General features: G+C 37.9%; 1 long non-coding RNA gene across 1 annotated transcript in view; it reads left to right on the forward strand.

Moving 5' to 3' along the window:
• LOC139695061 (uncharacterized) overlaps positions 1-18,204 on the forward strand; it is a 624,365-nt gene that overhangs the window by 497,125 nt on the left and 109,036 nt on the right. Inside the window, exon 6 of the long non-coding RNA XR_011702263.1 lies at positions 5,545-5,591. This is a non-coding gene — a long non-coding RNA (uncharacterized lncRNA). The remainder of the gene's footprint in view (positions 1-5,544; positions 5,592-18,204) is intronic.

The raw sequence follows: 18,204 nt of genomic DNA on the forward strand, positions 1-18,204 counted from the left end.
AGATATAGAAAGGCGTTTGATAGCGTGATTTGGGAAAAACTAAGGAGTATATTGCAGAAAAAAGGGATAGTTCGGAGAAGCAGGAGGCTGATCCACAACCTGTACATGTCTCAGACTGCTCAGGTGCGAGTGGGGGAAGGAGGGTCCGGAAAGGTAGCGTTAGGAAGAGGTGTAAGACAGGGTTGTCCATTATCACCAGTGCTGTTCAACGTACATGTGGAGGGAATTCGTAAAATCAGTTAGGTTTGTTGACGACCAAGTTCTATTTTGTCAGTCACCCAAATAGTTGCAAGCATTGCTGAGTAAATTGGATATTCAGTGCGACAGGTATGGGATGATAATCAATATTAATAAAAAAGAGGTTATGCGATTTTACACAAAGAAAAAGGCTAAGCTAAACATCAAAATAGGAGGGCAAAAAATATAGCAGGTAGAACAATTTACGTATCTTGGTAGTGTTTTGGACCAACATAGCCAATGCCGTAGGCATGTAAGGAGGAGTATTGCGCTAGGCAAAGAGGCTTTCAAAAGGAGGCTGGAGTTGATGACAGGGACGTTGAGAAAGGATGTTAAGAAAAGACTCGGGAGAACTTTGATATGGGGCTTAGTTATGTTCGGCGTGGTAACGTGGTCACAGATGCAGGAGGATAGACGTAGATTGGAGGCTTTTGAAATGTGAGTGTGGAGAACGATGGAGATGGTGAAATGGACCGAAAGGAAAACAAACGAGGAAGTACTGGGTATGGTGTGCGAATACCTGGGAGAAATCCTAATGAGGCAGAAAAAATGGAAGAAGGGCGTATTGATCGGCAGTAGGATGTTGAAGAATGTAATAGAGGGGAAATGTTAGGCAAACGTGGATAAGGTAGGACTAGGATAGGGTTGTTGGACGTGATGAAAGGAGGGAGGAAATACACAGAGATGAAGAGGGACTAGTAGTAAACTAGGATGCTGTATCTTGTTTTGTCAGGAGATATTCATTTGGCAGTTGTGTCCTTCCACTACCTGCCTTAACCGGTTGATTACTTAATAATAATAATTAGCATTACAAACATTTTTAACATGAAATCAAATGATAAGTCCAAAAATGAACATTATTCTCATTGCGCAACCACGTTAAATTAAGATAAAATCGACTCAATTATTTGGGAATTGGTTAATAGTCATCTGAATAATCTCTTGTCATATTTCACCGACTCCGAGAGATATACTCTGATATCTATAGAGATACAGGTGTATTTAACTGTAATAAATATAAGACATATATAAGTATAGCTAACAATTATACGGTGAACAGGTCTTTTAATCTTCCAGCCTTCTGGCTCCAATTTCGGTTACGCCTTGTACCCATTGTTAACAGTTAATCCATGGTAAGGTAGTTCCCACGGAATTACAGTAATGGAAACGCTCGAAGTAAATTATCTCCTAGTGTTGATCCTATCACAGGACCATGTTAATTACTCGCCTACGTTGGCAACCCTTCTCCAATGGAAATGCAAGTAAGGCAAAATATTGATGGGAATGAATTGTGAGTGAACAACTGAATCGATTAATATGCAAACAGATCAGAGTTTCTCGAGAAAAACTCGTTTGCATTGTGTCTAATAAGAGGACATTACATTCGTGTGAATCAGTAAAACTAATGTACACTAACATTCTTTGGCATCAATGATTGTTTAAATCGCCTCTTAATTCAGTTGCTGATATCAGTGCTAAAATTAGCATGTTCAATATCGGATACGATCTTGTTGCTAAGACTCGAAAGAAAGCTATAAAAGAGATCCAGCTCCCCTTACAATTTTCGATTTTTGCACATCCTTATGTATTCTGTTTTTGCCTTTGCTAGATTTTACGCCCCATCCCACTAAATATTTAGTAGTCGTCATGCCATATTTATTGGCATACATTGGCAATAGTAATGTATATGCGAATGTCCTTCAATTGTGAAGTGTGAGATATATCAACCTTCGTGTCTCTTCTTTGTCCTAGAGCATATTTTTACTGACAGATCACCACACTTAAATCGTTGAAAAATAATTTAGATTCCAGCGCCAGATTTGTTCGTCTCCTGAAAAACTCCTGCTTATCTGTGATTGGTAACTCTATTCAAAGATGCATGCATTCATGTATGCATAGCAAATAAATACCGTGATTCCCTTTCCTGAACTGAAAATCGAATTCAATTATTTATCGACTACCATTCCTCCTTTTCAACGATATTATTTTAAGTAACTTCAATTCAGTACTGATTTCAGGGTAGACATAAGCATCGACCTAAATACTCCGTTATTTCTTCAATCCTTAACCGTGGCGAACTTCCAATAAGCTCATCTTATTTCACATCTTTTGGGATGGAATAAAATCATCGCTATTATTGTATAACTTTCAAATTTCTCATGATTAAAGGTGCAAAGTAAAAGTATATGACACACGCCATTTTCTTTCGTTGATTTTTTGGATTACTTGTAATCAATGGATGTTTTCAACTGCTAGGTCGTAAACCCTTCGGGTTACTCCGGTAGAGCTTTGCTAGTTGGAACGCAGGAAGGTAACGAGAGAAACTCCTGTCATGATAGGATATTAGAAATGGTAACAAGGCACCACGATTACCCCATTCCCCCACCCACTCTCTCTACTTCTCTACTACACCACCCTCGGCTCACTTAGTCCGTGCACTCCTTGTCATTCAACTCGCATCCATCTTCCTTCAGAGACCCCTCTCCACAACCCAACTCTCACACCGCCTTTATCCCGACTCCATCTACCTCGTCCTTCCTCGCCTAGTCACTCAACCCAACTTTTCAACCCGTCCCTATTTCCCCACGAACCCTAACTCCCCCAACCGGTCGCCTCCCCTTTCTCTCTCTCACTCTACTCCTTTCCACACACCCCCTTCATATAACCCCATCAAAAACCTTATATGCCACTCTCTCAACCCCTCTGGATCCCGCTCATGCGCCAAACCTCATCTCAGCTCACATCATCCCTCCTTCCTCCTACACGCCTTCCGTCGAAATCCTCCGTCCCCCTCTGCGAGTCCATCCATACCCACTCTTTCCATATCCAACCCACCCCCGAAAGACCTTTCTCGTCGTCCTTTTCATCCTGTTGATATGTTTCCCACGCGCCGACAACCGTCTAAAACGCCATATGTAATTGCTTTATAAAGAAAACTCAATAAAGGTAGTATCGGGGGGATATTGCAAACTGCCGCCCAGGCTTCGTAATTCAAAAGGGGTTAGGAGCTCCGGAGAGAGACAGGGAAGAGGATAATAAAGGAGGCGTGTATCGCGTGTAGAAGAAGAATAGAAAGGAGTAAAGAGAGTAAAGAGACTATCCATGGTCAAATCTTTCCCTCCTCCCCAAAAAGTACTTAAGTTCCTACTGAGAGATCTTCATTCGTGGGTACCCTAAGTGTAGTTTCTTTATCAAATGGTACCGGTTTATCTCTTTAAGAGTTTAAGTATCTGAGGAGGCTGAGAACATTTTTAGATGTGCGTCCTGACCGACATTTACAAGACTAATTTATCCGTGGCCGAAAAGGGATCCAAATCAGAAATTTTCAAATTAGACCGCAATTTTCCCTTCAAATCCTTTGGTCGAGAGGTTAATATAAAATTTATTAGCATAAAGAGGTTATTACAGTAAGATGATAATAAATTACGGATGAATGGTCCGTAAATTACGCATTTGTCTTTCTATTAATAATACTAATTCGAAATATCATAGGTATGTGTTGGTCATTACCTCATTGATACATATAGTCATGAACTCTAAAAACATATCCGTATAATAATTAACCTTTTTCTTAGTATATTTCCTTTCTCGGCTCACCATATACAAACCCATTTCTTGCCTTCTGGAATGCATATAATTATCCCATTCCTGTTTACCACATATTTCTCCTCCATCACAACACTGTACATCCCATTACTCGCCAAAATCTCCTCGAACCATTATTTCTGCTTTCAACGAATTTCTCTCAAAATCTTCTTCTTGCACAAACCAGATCATGTTTTTGTTTGTCCTCATCAATTTCTGACCACTTTTTGCGTCCCATGTCATGTCTTAATCTCAAAACACTACACTATGTGAACGTCCAGTCTTCTCAAACACCATGATCATAACTACAAGACGCTTCCTCGCTACTTCATAGCGAGTTCTTTATAAATATTACTTTGTCTTTATATTCATAAGTGTATCTATTTATTTTTGCGTATTTATTCATTTTAACTAAATAAATAAAATGCAAGTTCTTTATAAAGTACTATTACCGACCAATACAGTGATACATAAATGTGCTCTTTACACTTTTATTCACAAAGCTTGATGAAATAACCTACAGAATTAAGCTTACTCAGTACTGCCAAACCTTGAAACTCAAAGTCGGAGACAAACTGTTTATGTTACATGTTTCTAGTTAGTAACTTGGAAATTTGATATCATCAGAAAAATGTTTGCATAAGAAATCCCTCTGGATTCACGAATGAAGGCTATCGTTGTTTACGGTAACTTGAAAAAATGATTCCGTCAACACAATTCCCTCATTTTTACAGGAAAAACCAAAAGTATATTAAGTTTAATATAGCATAGAAGTTTTAAAGGCTAGTCGCTGAGCACGCTTAGCCTCTGGTATCGGCAAGTCATAGCCCAATCAGATGCAGAGGAAGGAACGTGACTCCGAAAGCTGACTGACACCATTGGTTTTTATTCTCACCTATCCCACGGCGGTGAGGAAGGATAGCGTATCATGTTACATATACGTAATATTTTAAGTAGCGTACATGTTGCTGATACGCCACCCGCCCTCTTCCACCTGCTCACCTCATCAAGACCTGCTAGGAACAAATTTAGGGATGAATCTGGGCCATGTAACCGGTCGGAAAATGGAGAAGAAGACCTTACCGCACATGGCCTAACAATGAAATTAGACATTGGATAATCCTAGCTCGGTGGGTCACTATGAAAAAATACATATTTTATTTTTCACCATGATTTCATCTAAGTATAGTGTCAGTTATTCAAGCTGTAAAAATCTTCATTCTAGCCATATATAGTTAAATACATTGACATATGAATAAAACAAACATCCATTTCACAGCTATTTTTACTTGCCATTTTCTTCGTGACAAGTTTCCGATACAGGTTAATAAAAATATTACTCATCAATATTAGTCGATTAATGTAGAAAATAGTCAAACTCATTTTATAGTTAAAAATATTATTGAGAAAGGATCTACAATTAATAGTATTTATTATTAAGACCTAAATTTATTAATGTTTTAAAAGCATTACTTAGATTCAAGAGTTTTAAAATGGCCAAGAAAATATATAGTTATGCATTCGAATCATAGGAATTGTATTAGCTCATCAGAATAAAACTCTCTAAAACCGAATATTTAAATATTTTCTATTCCGCTATTTTCCAATGCAATGTCATTTGAAATAATAACACATATTATATTTAGCTTCAACATATTGTGATTATTTAATTTTTTTAAATTCCTAACGACTAAATACCCTGAACATCTGTTTCTTTTGCAGGCTATTTGGTTGCACAAGATTCCTCGCTAATCAAAAGTATCGCTAAGGTAAGCTGCATTTTGTTTTATATTATGATGGAGCGAATTAGTCGTAATTTATAAATTAGAAATATACTAAACTATTCTGAAAGGTCCCTCATGATAGTCTTAAGGTTTAGCAAATAATGAAATTAAATATTGAAATAATGAAATGAATATTCAGTGCTGTATATGTTTATCTAATTTTGTCTTGAACAGATGCTGCGTCTTGCTTTTTTTAATTTAAATAAGAATTTCTACAATATTCTAGCAATATTTTTCCGAAACGTGGATGAAAAAAATTTATCTCGGGTCAATTTTTAGTGTTCTCTTCGGCATAAGCCACGGCTTGAGAATTCAACAAATACTCCATTCAGGAAAGAAGAAACTACTCACAGAAGAATTTTCTATTACTCATTACATTCAAAGTACATTAAACTTTAAGTTAAATTGGGGTATATCCATTTCCTTTCACTTGATACTCGGAATTCAACTCTGAATTTAGTTATCCAATTTAAAAACCTAATTTAAGGCCCAAAGTACACGAAATTTCCGAAGAAAGGCGATAATTCAACATTTTGTTCAGTCCATAATTGTTTTCATGATTTGCTAATATTCCTTTTCATCCATCGTGCACGTATGTACCAACACGATATCTCTCTTTATAACTCTCCTCGCAGCGATGTAATTTTAAAAATATATAATTGGTGCTATTTTCAGGTTCGATATCCTACAGGGTGCGTTCTGAAATTAATGTAATTATTTTTTAGACGTAACTTATGGAGCATATTTGCACAAACACTTAAAATCCTTCAAAGTACCGTCCTTGGGCCTCTACACATTTTTTCCAGCGACTCTCCCATGACCGGTACGCACCCTGGAAGGCGTCTTCGGGGACCTCTCGCAAGGTCTTCGTCACGGCTGATTGAATCTCTTCTATGGACGAAAAACGGGTTCCTTTCCGGACTGTCTAATCCGAGGGAACCAGAAGAAGTCTACTGGTGCGACGTCAGGACTATAGGAGGGGTGGGGTAGCGTTGTAACCTCGTATTTATCTAGGAACTCGCGGACTCGTGCGCGCCGCAGCAAGACGCGTTGTCGGTGGCAAGACGCGATGACTGTTTTCAGTCTTTCCAGCGCATCCGCGTCGTAGGCAGCGTTAACTGCCTATCCTTGAGGAACAAACTCCTTATGGACCACTCCTTCACTATCGAATAAGACAATGAGCATTGTTTTCACTTTAAATTTGCTCATTCTTACCTTTTTGGGCTTGGGGGACTGTTCAGTGTGCCACTCAGAGCTTTGGCGTTTTGTTTCTGGGTCGTATTTAAATCTCAGGTTTCAACACAAGTGATGACATTGTCCAAATAATCAGGTTCATTTTCAATACGTTACAAAATTTCACTTGAAATTTGCGCTTGGTCGGTCTTTTGGTCGTCTGACAACACCTCGGGCACGAGCTTGGCGCACACTTCCCTCATCACTAAATCTTCAGTTACAATGTGAGACACAACAGTAGTCGACAAGGTTAGTTCATTGGCAACCATTTGGATACCCAATCGATGGTCAGAGGCCGACAATAATCGAAAATGAGCCACATCGTTGTCGTTCTTGCTGGTTGACGGCTGCCGAGAGCGTTGTTCGTCGTGAACATCTTCCCGCCTTCCTTTAAGGCCCTTTAACACCTTAAAACTTGTGAGTAGGACAGTGCAGAATCCCCGTAAGCCTCACGAACCATTTCTTTGGTCTCCTCAAGAGATTTTTGGAGTTAAGTACAAAACTTAGTAATCGCATAACGTTGCTCGATCGTCGATTCCATATTTTGCGCGACACGGTCGGCGAACAGAGGTTTACAATAACTGACGTACTACCGCTTTTACAGTTTGGAGAGAACTGAGACCAATTTTGCGGTAAAGCTTAGCGCCCCTTTCAACTATCTCACGTAGTTTTATCTCACTCCTACCAATAGGAGCGGCGAAGAAAATTTACTTGTGTTACTTTAGGAACGCGCCCTGTAGTTCCCGAAAAATGCTTTGTAGATGGTACCATAAAAATAATCACTATATTTGGCCTAATCTTACAACTGTTAATATCTCACATTTCCTTCATCAATCAATCCAATTCACGCCATTAAATTTTACCTGTAGGAAAGTAAAACACTGAGAAAGAATCAAAGACTGCGTTCCACAGGAAATGAAAAGTCTTTCATTATTCCTTCGTGTTTTACAAATGGATTTCCACGAATTTCGGCCTCAACCATCCCTGATATCAAAAGTAGGAGAGCATTTTATACTCATTTTCAAAAATATCGTGAATCTGTGATGGTAAATATGAGGATGCTGCAAGCTTCCTTTCTAGTAAATATTATAACAATTACCCGTCATTTTTGCCCTCTCAGTAAAGTACAGTGGATATCCATGCTTTTTTTTGTGCCATTCGTATTTATAGATGAAAATAGTTTCCAGCCCCGTGATTGCTCCTAAAGATTATTACAAAATGGTTGAAAATTTTTTTAAAGTGTACTGATTTTTTCCCGCCGCTCCAGGCGCGCCCAGCACCGCTCTGACGGGCTGCGATTGGAGGGGGGTATGTTGGCAAGCGACGCTGAAAAAGGCAGTCGGCTCTGAGCTGTGGTGTAGTGAGGAGCTCTGTTAACGCGAACCTCCACGCTCGACCCACGTCACGGAACGCGATGCCGAAGCAGCGTTATTCCATCAAATTTGCGGTAAAGCTTGGGAAATCGTCTACCAAAACTGTCGGTATGATTAACCAGGCTTACGGGGAGTCAGCCATGTCCAGAAACATGATCTTTCGGTGGCACAAGATGTTCGTGGAGGGCAGAGAAGAGGTCGACGACGAACCACGGCCTGGACGCCCATCAACGACACTCACCGACGAAAATGTGCGAAAAGTTCGCGATGTACTGAACTCTGATCGTCGTCTTAGTGTTCGGATGATAGCAGTGTAATGTGCCAAAAACAATAGTGCACGAGATTATTAGGGAGCAATCACAGATGCGAAAAAGTGCAACTTGTGCAAAGTTGGTGCCGAAAGTGCTCAGTGATGATCAGAGACTCATTCGTTTGGAAATCGCGACACAACTTGCGGATCACTGCAAAAATGATCCACATTTTTTAGAGGACTGTTCTGTTCCCGAAGATAAAGAGGAGTTTGAAAGGAACGCGATACGGGACTTTGGACGCCGTCAAAGAGGCCGTGACGACGTGTCTTCGAGAGGTTCCCGATGATGCCTTCGCGGGAGCGTTCCAGGAATGGGAACGCCGCTGGAACAAGTGTATCGACTCACAATGGTCCTATTTTGAGGAATATTAGCTTAAGATATGTAAAAGTGTAATACATTTTTTTCCTGAGCTCAGTACACTTATTTTCCGGACGAACCCTGTAGTTTTGTTTCAGAGCAGGGCGGCCGTAATAACCTAGCATCGATTTTTTACCACAAAGAAACCAAAACTGATGTAGCCGAAATCTCCATCAATTATTAAAACAGTATTACAAAAGAATCCAATAGAAGTAGTCACATAATCTCTATAAACATTGCCTTGACTGTATTTTTTATAAATACATCAAAAAATAATATTGAGCCATAATGTATAATAATGTTGAGTATAATTACTGCTTTATGTTATTACAAATTGTCAGACAGTGATTGCTAGTGCTTTACTAAATTAATAAAGCATTAAATCGACTTTGGCACTACAAATTGCTGCTTTTTCGAGTACAATACTAACACGACACCGAACATTATCATACCTAATCTTACATACTGCAATTACTCGTTTTTTAGCCCTTCCTACTTGTCTTAACTCCATTCAAAACAGTTATATTTCCCCCCTTCTACCTCACTTTCCCATCATCATCTCAGTATTCCTAGCATCCATTTGTCCTGCCTGCTGAGATTTTTTCCGAAAGCTGTTCATCTTCCGTAACATACCCAGAACTTCATCTTTGCTCTAAGTTCTGTCCATTTCATTTTCAAAATCCTTCTCCAAACCCTCATCATAATTCTACCAAAATACCCAAATCTACGCATACGGGTATATCAAACAAAAGAAAAGGCAAGAGTAATGGAAGGCACTCTTCGAAGAGTACACGAAAAAACAGAATTAATAAACCCCGTTGGACAATTATCTTCATCCACTCCCAACGCTACAGTTTGCCTCCTAAGGTAAATCTGTTGTTCCAAAGTAGATTCACCGATGTCAACAATGCGTTCCCAGCTTTGGAGTACTCAGAACAGCATGATAATGAGATGAATCATGGAAGGTGTAATGTTTACAATATCTTTGGATGTTTCATTCTATCTACATGATAAACAAGATAATTGAAGACAGCCTTCAAGTAGACGTTCCAATGGCAGTGTATTTGCAATTTCACTCATTGCTTGGTGTGTAAGACTTGATGTTTATTCGTTATCATAAATGTCCCCACTAACTTTCCACTCTATAAAAACAAATCCGCCATCTGGTGGTCCACGGAAGGTATTCGTAAACTCGAAATCCTCCCTAAATTGAACTGCGACAGTTACGACTGGATGAACATGGCCAAGTGATAGCATATTTGTGGAAGAGAGATAGGTAGATTTATGATAGTGAAATCAATTGAATTTGGAACGGGTTGGTAATTCTATTATCCGGTTAGTCTGCCTCCAAAAAACTAAAACGTAAGCTTACCAACAACAACATAAATGTTATAACCATCGAGACGTAACGGGGGCATATGGCAGAAAATATTAAGACAACATCCTATATTGATTCATAAAGGTTAAAAAGGGTGCATTCATAATGGAAATAACATGCTACCAATAACTTTTTCGAGCATAGTTTATAAACTTGCTAACATCGATTTCAGCTTGATCATTAATTTTGTGAGGGAACAGCAGAATATTTAATTCTGTCAGTTCTGGTGTCCATTATACCGGAATGACATCCATATTTTCCTAATTCTATTGCTGTCACAAGTAAACAAGGGGATCCTTTTCCTTTCTAAACGTTTAAATCTGGCAGGCTTACTTTCACTAGTCTTTCGAGGAACATCCATCGTTGTGTCTCCCTGACACAATTTGTTCATTTTCAAAAACTTGTTATAAATCTAAAATACACAATATAGCGCGACAATTTCACCCTTCATTTGAAAACTTTCCATGTCCTCTCACTGCATCTTCCGCTATGCTACTCTTACTTATTATTTACATCCGTGAGTATATGTATACATGTATAACATTATATATATATATATATATATATATATATATATATATACATACATACATACATACACACATATCGTGTCAATGCCATTTTTTTCAGAAGAACAGCAATACGAAGATTGATTGAGACCATATTTAATAGTTTGCAATTTTCCACAGACCTTCAGAACAAACATACAGAAGATACAGGATAGTCTGTGGAAAATTACAAAATCTTTTAAAATGGACATCAAACAATTCCACGCAGAGAAGCCTGAAAGTGTTTATTACAATTGACTGAAACCCTCACTATTACGTATAGTCAATTTAAATTTTCTCCTTAACCTTCATCGACCTTTTTTCTTAATTTACTTTTGATTTCGCTCGTATTTCATATTTTCATAGTGGAATCATCCTTCTGCTCTTTATCGTACACCTGTTGTGCCCCATATTATTTCCAATCCATCTTTTTCATCTTTTCTTTTTTCCAGCCTTAATGGCATAATCCCCCTCTACTCTCATGCGTACTTCCTCTTTTCAATACCGTCCGTCTTAAGCATCCGATTCCAGAACCAGACTTTGATAACTCATAGTCTTCTTTCATCTGCTTTTTCAAAGGCTCCTGCCTCCGATTCATAGCCACTATATTCAAAAGCATATTTTCACCTAAGCTTTACTCTACTTCCGCCATCTTTTTTTTCAGAATCATCGCTATGATACCCTAAACACGCAAGAGTAAACATGACAAAAAATTGGCCCAATTATTACTAAAAGGAATACAAAAGAAAATTCACTGTAATTTTTAATATATTATTAATTCCAGAACTAGAGATCAATAGTACGAATTATAAAGGCTGCCATCCACATTTAACAATTCTCCAAGAGGTAAGACATAAGGACTATGATGTAGCAATAATATCAATAGGAGGAATAATTTCAATAGAATAGCCCTTTAGGATTTCATAAGTTACATTATTACTCGTGGCTACACGGAATTTCTCTTCTTGTTTATTGCAGAATGAAAATAGAACTTATTGCTTAATATATGATGGGTTTAGAGTATCAGCATGATATTTTTATGAGAATCAATACTGATGAAAATATGTTATTTTAAATTCGTTTCTGTCAAAATTATTTTAACGATATTATTCTGACAAACTAAGCCCTGTTCAAAGTATGGAGTGAATCACGAGAGTGGAAGGACTTTTAGCTACTACACGATGCGATAAGAGGGAAAAATATTATTTGGCATTTTTAAGGATGACCGGCGGACTATTCAACTCTTCCTGATAGCGGAACTGGTATATATTCCTCCTTGAGCTACACTTTATGCTATCTCCTGAAAGAGAGAAATATCCGGCGGTTTTGAAATGGAAAGCCGGATATTAAAAATAATGAATGCCCGCCACTGCGACACGAGGGAAGCTTTTAATCATTCCGTTCTCCCTGCCGCTGGAGCATTCGTACAGCCGACCATATCACCTGCGTATTCGTTTCTACCTCTCACTCGCCAGAACTTCAATTTCCATTCACTATAGTTGAATGGCAACTACTATGGCTTTGCCCCATACTCGCGTCCTCTGTAACAAACCCTCTCGTCACCAATCTCAAATCCTGAAAACCACCCTAAGCGTAATGCGGACGTGAGCGCGGAGAGAGATTTTTAATTAATCGCTCTTTACCCACGGAAACCGACGAAAAAATGCACAAAATGCCGTTTTTTGAAATACCGCCAAGCGGTATCCCCGGAATTAAAGTATTCTTTAACATTTAGAATTCAGCAAGGAAAGATAAATTTTCGAATATATCCTAACGGAGAATCCTAAAGCACCCGAATTTCAAGCCCCTGCAACAAGCGATTTTTTCTGTTATTTTTCAATGACACTAACATTATTCATCGAAAAAAATACAAATACTCTGGTATTTTATATCATCTTACATTCTTCAACTTGGAGTTCATACAAGATTAGGTATATTAGGCACATTATTTAAGGCACGTATATTAGATATGCTAATGTTTTCATTTCCAGGTGATGCGATTTACTTTCCAGGTGATGCGATGCGTCACTTTCGATATTTCAATTATAGTCTATAATGGAAATATCAGGAAATTTAAAGGATAATTATTTAATTTCACCTTAAGTTGATGGGTCACTCCATTGTAAATCAACAAATTTATGAAAAAATGTTTGCCTCGAATTAGGCGGAGCGCCATTTTTAACTAATGTATTCTGCATTTTGAAAAAAGTCGGGCTTTCTTATCTACAACTTCCTCAACATCTAACGAAAAATACTGCCGCTGATGTACATGATATCGTACACTGCACGACATTGAAAGAACTTAAGTTTAGATACCTTTTCTAAAGACTACATCTATTTTGTTACACAAATTAATAGATAAATAAGAAAGAACTCCTTACAAGTCCTATAGAGCAAACTTTTGATTTATTTTTTTAGTTTTATTTCTAAATGTCTTTTTTACGGTTCAATTTTAAATTAAATAATACCATTTTTGTAAACTAAGGCATACAATACGAAATGAATATCAGGTCATTTGTAACACACACACGCAATTTGCACCCGGCGTTTATATTATTAGTAGTCCACCGTTTCAGGTAGGTATTGGATGGACATTAACTGATTATGGCAGGTTTATCCAAAAAGACCCAGCCTGACATCCCACATTTCATTAAACTGTTCTTAAAATTAAAATATTTTCTATCTCCCTTAATTCCGTCCAACGTGCCTATCCTATTCCTACCCCTACGTTGTTAGCGTACCTTCCTCTCCACTCATCTTCCCCTCTATAACAATCCACAGCATTCCATCGCCAATAAAAATATTCTGCATCTACTTTTCCGGTTTCATTTGTGTACATTGGTGCAAAAATATTTACTGCAACAAAGGTTAGCTGCTCGATTAATGGTGGGAGGGAGTAGAATGTACTCGTTAAAAAACCATTCAATGGCCTTCACATGCTGTTGCTCTAATTTATTAACAAATTTTATGTTTCAATCAGAGTACTGAATGCTTTTTTTATGGAAAATAGACGAAAGAAAACTTTATTTTTCAATGTACAAGTTGAATATAAGCCCACAAAGCGAGTAACACCAAATGCGTTGGGCGCGTTTTATGCTAGTATTCTACAAGTAATAACCCGTTTTGTGAGTCATGCATAAAGTGCACGCACAAAAATAAGGCCAAACGTACAACCATTTAGCTGAATTAAAATTCCCGCCACAAACGTATTCAACCATTTGTACGCAAAATGGCTGTTTAGTTACCCTAACGCAAATCGCTTTTCATTAACTTATTTATTTCTATACTCTCACGACTATTACATATACTGCAGGATTGGTGTTTTAGATATAGCATGTTATTCCTGAATTTTCTCAGTTAAGAGCTTCCTAGGGTTCGTATAAATTTATCCAATTTCTATATGGAATAACTACCATAAAATCGTTGTTTGGGCATTATTTTTCATCAAATTCAATCCCTTTTGCCACACTTTTCGAAACTGCCCACGCTTCTTCAAGAGATATGCAAAATAAATCTTCTTTTTGATTATAAGCTTTTCTGAATTTTTCCTGAATTAGTCACGAGTTTATTAAAAAAAGGAAGAATTTGGAAATGGCCTATGCCATCTATGTATCTATTACCAGTACTAAACACTACTCCAAAGAACAAGGTGCTCCACATAACTTCGTTTAAAGTAGATATGGAATTCTCATACGCCCTTGTCAAAGAGTCTCATACCACTGAGCCGAAATGATAATAATGGAATCTGAGGGAGGAAATCGCGTAAGCAATCAAGGCGGGATTGATCCCACGCACGATCGTATCCGGGAGGCAAGCCGGTCGGGATTAATTTCCGTCCCATATCTCGGAATTTCTTTTAATTCGGTCTACCTCCATCTCTCCCGCGTATATCCCGAAGAACTTATCATTCCCCGGGAATACACGATAAAAGCCCGAGCAGCGTTGGAATTCGTGAGCACACGAGGATGAAGTTGACGGAGTAAGTTCAGAAACGAAGGGTTGGAAAGGCAACAATTTGCATATACAGCTTAGGTGTACATAGGCAAGGGGTAACATTTCTGGGGCCCTGTGATATCGTCACAGGGAGAGCTGCTATTCTCGCAAGCTGAACGGCTTTAAGGATTACAGGAAGAATATCTCGTAGGACAGGATAAATCTTAGTGGAATTTCCGACAATTTTATCGTGAGAAATATGCATTCTTCCACGTTTAACACTTTGTCTACGGATTCAGTCAACAAATGCAATATGCAAATAGCAACTATAATACAAATTGTATTCAAACTTCTAAATTAGCCTGTTGTGGAGAAAACCAGTGAAATCTTTCATTTACAAGAAAAACGTTAACGATCACCATTTATACCGCGACTAGAGATATTTCAGTGTGATATACCGATATACCAGTGTTCGGCAACTGGCGGTTGGGCTGAAAATTGATATTCCGGTAGATTCTTTTGGAAAATGTGATCCAAACGCAAACAGTGAGTATTTATGGTTCCCAGAACTTAGTGTAAAATTGTGGGTGATAAGGAAAGCTATTGGCATCCTATGTGCAATATTAGTTCATTAGTTGACTCTTAAAGGACTTAAAGCGAGGTCAACTGCATCATCATCTCTAAAAATTCAATCTTCCGGTTGACTACTTTGGTTTCGACGTCATCTAGCCAACTTACGAAAATTCTCAATTTATTACCAGCGAAATGTAAATCATATCAAAATGGAAATGTCATTCTTTTAGAGGTTTGAGTAATCTTATTAACACATTTTGACATTTCTATCAGGAATCACGGACCAGGTTTTATAACAAATGCTAAATAATCTCATGAAATAATAGTACGGCATAGTGCCGGAGGGAAAATATTATTTCACAATTTATTCTCTATTCCCACATACATATCAGAAAAAAGATTCAATCATTAATCGGTAGCAATTTTTTCCACAACAACCTCATAATCTGACATTCTGACCTTTGACGGGATATCGAGTACTCCGAATGTATTTGCCTCAAACATAAGGCGTGGGCACTGCAAGCAAACGACGCTTTTTAATTTTAAATTTGTTTTTTGGTTAACATATTTGAAAGAATATTAATCCATACAACCACCATACTTGTAAATATTATCAAATTCACATTACATTTTATGATGAAATATAAACCACGTTACTCAAAAATGGACTTTGAGTAACTTAAAGTAAAATTTCACAAGGATGAAATAAACTTATTTCTCATTCCGAGCAAGGAATAATGTAAAAACATCGGTGGATCTCATAAGTGTTTGTAGTAGATCAGTTTGCAATATTATTTTATTACCCCAGATAATAGCTCTCTAAAATTGATATGCACGATTTCTACAGAAGATATTTTCGTAGGAAGTTTCCTCTGAAGAGAATTATTGGTACTTCACTAAGGCATGGCCGGTACGATACCTGAAGACAGGGAAACCCTATTAATAGCCTTTGCGTATATTTCATCATGAATGTGCCAATATACGAGGGTCATCCGGAAAGTAGTACCCGTTCGTGCCGCATGAAGTGCTGACGACGCGAGTAGCCGCTGGACGAGGTCAGATAGCTTCAGTGGCTTGTCTGCCTTCTCTGAGCCAAGTTGCGTGACGCTAGCATTGCCTGTGTTGTTTCTGTGATTGTTTACAATGTTTAAAAAAATTGAGAACGCCGCCAGTTGTGAAGTGAGGGCAGTGATTAAATTCCTCAATGCAAGAAACGTTCGCCCATGTGATATTCATCGCCAATTAAAGGAGGTGTATGGAGACAATGTAATGGACGAGTCGTCTGTTCGGCGGTGGTGTCGCAACTTCAACATGGGGAGGGGGAACACACACGACGATGAGCGTTCGGGGAGACCGTCTGTCATTACAGACCAACTGGTGAGCTCAGTTGACGAATTCGTGAGGAACGATCGGCGCGTCACAATTGATGACATCTGTGAGCATTTTCCCAATGTTTCTCGAACAATTGTTCATGAAATTGTTAAACACCATCTGCATTATGCAAAAATTTGTGCAAGATGGGTCCCTCGCGTATCTCAATGAGCTGGCGGCGAAGGACTATGCAGCAGGAATACAGAAACTTGTCACACGTTATGACAAATGCCTTAATTTGCTTGGAGATTATGTTGAGAAGTAGTTTAAAGTATCCTCTTTCAAATAAAATTTTTTATGTTTGTTAATATTTACTTTTGTGTCTTTATTTCACTAACGGGTACTACTTTCCGGATGACCCTCGTACATTATGCCTATGGCAACTTTCTTGCAAAGATTGAAGACATTGTTGTACTTTAATGCAGTGGTACATTTACATCGTTATGAACTTTTTAATGAGGCTTTGTTTCCAAATATTCTAAATATATATTAGCCTGTTTTAAATTTAAAAAAATATGTTTTCTTCAGCTAACTTCCTCTTTCTTTGTTCAGCTTATTTTCCTCCGTATATTTCCTGTATCCACTCTAAAAACAAATATATAGTAAAGCACGTAATAACGGTTTGCTTCGTTTGTTTTTCTGGAAAATTTGTGTGAAGAATCAACTACTTATGTAAAAAATATATATGAAGCAAGTTGATAATAACTTTCAGAAAAACTTTCGGCATACACGAACTTTCGCGGCAAAAACGAACTACGGGCAAAAATAATCTTCGGTTTAGAAGATTACTAATCATTGGATAGGGTAAATTGAAATAATAACTTCCATCTATTTGGATTCACTCAACACTCAGAATTGGGATTTATCATTGAGTGTATTATGAAAAAATCACAAGAATGTATTAAATCTAAAAACTGATATGCTGAAATACCAAAAATAAATGTATGCATTCGCTTCACCTTAACAGTATAGTTAGTCTTGAGATGAAGCTATGATTTTTCCTTGAAAGAAGTTATAATTTTTCCTACATTCGTCAGAACTGTTGAGTTTCGAAATGATTGCTTCTTTTTATTTCATCAGCTATAGCGCAACAAAGCCAATGACTAAATGAAACAAAATTGATGAAGGGAATTGCGCAAAAAATCATCGGCGAGCATCAACTTAGTTGAGCAAGCGATTTTTCTACGAGGAAGCCTGAGGATAGATGTAACAGAGGCATTATCATGGAACCTCATATTTGAAAATATGCATAAAAACGGTGCCTCTCGTAGGCAAAATATTACATAGTTCACGTTACTGCAAATATTCTACATGAATTGAACGCATTAGATAACAGTAAAAGTATTGCTTTTCAGTAAACAAATGGTCTTTACCTCTGAACACAAATACGCTGATCCATCGACACGATCGTCAGATTGATTGAAAGGGAAGGAAGCGATCACTCAATTCGTCGCTTCAAAATGGCATACAGGCCTGTATATCCGTTTGAGTCGCAAAACTAAATAAATGACAACGCGTAAG

This window comes from Hetaerina americana, unplaced genomic scaffold, assembly GCF_022747635.1.
Source record: "Hetaerina americana unplaced genomic scaffold, ioHetAmer1.1.p SCAF_6, whole genome shotgun sequence".
In the NCBI taxonomy this organism is placed as follows: Eukaryota; Metazoa; Arthropoda; class Insecta; order Odonata; family Calopterygidae; genus Hetaerina; species Hetaerina americana.